The 1,756-nt window shown below is 45.3% G+C and overlaps 1 pseudogene; it reads left to right on the top strand.

Annotated features, from left to right (window-relative positions):
- The first annotated feature begins 259 nt into the window (after positions 1–259).
- On the top strand, positions 260–669 carry LOC119061389 (60S ribosomal protein L22-like; annotated as a pseudogene).
- The last annotated feature ends 1,087 nt before the right edge of the window (positions 670–1,756 follow it).

The following is a 1,756-nucleotide window of genomic DNA, read 5'->3' as shown; positions in this document are numbered from 1 at the left end:
ATTCCATTATTTTATGAGGAAATTTGGCCTGGAAGAATGAAAGGGTTTTTGTGCTTGATGGTTGATTTTTGGTTTTGTTTTAGTTGACAGTAACCTAGCTGGGGCTGAAACCCTGTTGGACCTCACTACAGTCCTCTTTGCATTATTGCCTATGATTCCTAGCCCTGGGGGAAGGTCCTACCTTTCAGACAATCTATGCATAATGAAAGAAGGTCTATCAAAACAGTCCCAAGAGCTTTTTTCTGCCTCCTCTGCTGCCATGGTGCCTGGGGGAAAGCTTGCAGTAAAAGGCGGAAAGGAAAGGTTCTGAAGTTTACTCTTGACTATGCCCACCCTGTAGAAGATAGAATAATGAATCATGGATGCTGCAAGTTTTGAGCAGTGTCTTCAGGAGAGAATCAGAGTGAGTGGAAAAGCTGGGGACCTCAGTAGAGGGGCTGGAACCATTGAAAGGAGCAGAGCAAGGAGCCTTCTGAGGGGACTTTTTCCAAAAGATATTTGAAATATTTTATCAAAAAACACTTGAAGAAGAATAATCAGAGTGACCGGTTGTGTGTTTTTGCCAGCAGCAAAGAGAGTTTTGAGTTGAATTACTTCCAAATTAACCAGGTTGAAGAAGAGGAGGAAGATGAGAATTACAACTCAATTTATCTAGAATATTTTGCATGAGTTCTTGAATAAAACTTGAGAACCAAATTGGTTGTTTTCCTTGAAGAAAGAAAGAAAGAGGGGAAGGAAGGGAGGGAGAGAGGGAGGGAGGGAGGGTAGAAGAGAGGAAAGAAGGGAGGGAGGGAGGGAAGAAAAAGAACCCCAAGTTAGTAGCCAATGTCAGCAGCTTGGTGCTGTCCCAGCCACGGATGTGATGTAAGATGAGATGCTCTGACCACTAAGCTGACAGCTCATGCCAGTCAGTCTCTGGGCAGGGAAATAAATACTGGTTAGTTTATTTTTTAAGAGGTTGTTTTTAGATTTTATTGATTTATTTTTATTTTAGAGAGGGGAAGGTAGAGAGAAAAAGGAAGAGAAACACAAGTGTGTAGTTGCCTCTTGCATGCTGCTTACAATAGGGACCTGGCCTGCAACCCAGGCATGTGCCATAAAATGGGAACCGAACCAGTGACTCTTTCATTTTCAGGACAGCACTCAGCCACTGAGCCACAGCAGCCAGGGTTAAAGGAGTTTTGGGGCTTGTAAATTATCCCAAACAAGCACAGGTTTTCATTCAATTAGTAACTATCCTTAGGCTGGCTGCCTTTCTTCCATCTCTCCTACTCTCTTCCCTCTGTAACCACTAGAAACTTCATTTCTTTAAAATGACTTTTTCTCCTTTCTTTCCTTTTGATTCAAACTGGCCTCACCCTGCACTCTGACCCACCTGTCTCCTTCTCCCTGTCATGACCACTCCCTCAATCATGAAGCCCCCAGGACAGTGAGGTTCTGATCAGCATTAGATAAACTCAGGACCAAAGCCTCGCTCTGCTGAGCGGAGACAGTTTCAGTCCTGCTATAGAGAACATCTAGGCCTCGGCTGTATGTCAGCTCCAGGCCCATGAAAGTGGTGACTCCAGATGAGGTGACGCTATGGCTCACCTCAGGACCAGATGTGCAGTGATCAGCTACCCTAGTGAGGGCCAATCGGTAGAGACCATGACCCTGACCAGGACATCAACTCCCTTGGTCACCATGATCAATGATTTCCCCCCATCTAGCCCACCTGTTGGCAGCCATGGGGAGCCATGTCTTTGAGTGTTGGCTC

Source organism: Artibeus jamaicensis, unplaced genomic scaffold (assembly GCF_021234435.1).
Source record: "Artibeus jamaicensis isolate MK-2021 breed Jamaican fruit bat unplaced genomic scaffold, CSHL_Jam_final contig_432, whole genome shotgun sequence".
Classification (NCBI taxonomy): domain Eukaryota; kingdom Metazoa; phylum Chordata; class Mammalia; order Chiroptera; family Phyllostomidae; genus Artibeus; species Artibeus jamaicensis.
Note: the sequence above shows the minus strand (reverse complement) of the source record. Positions and strands in the feature narration are given on the sequence as shown.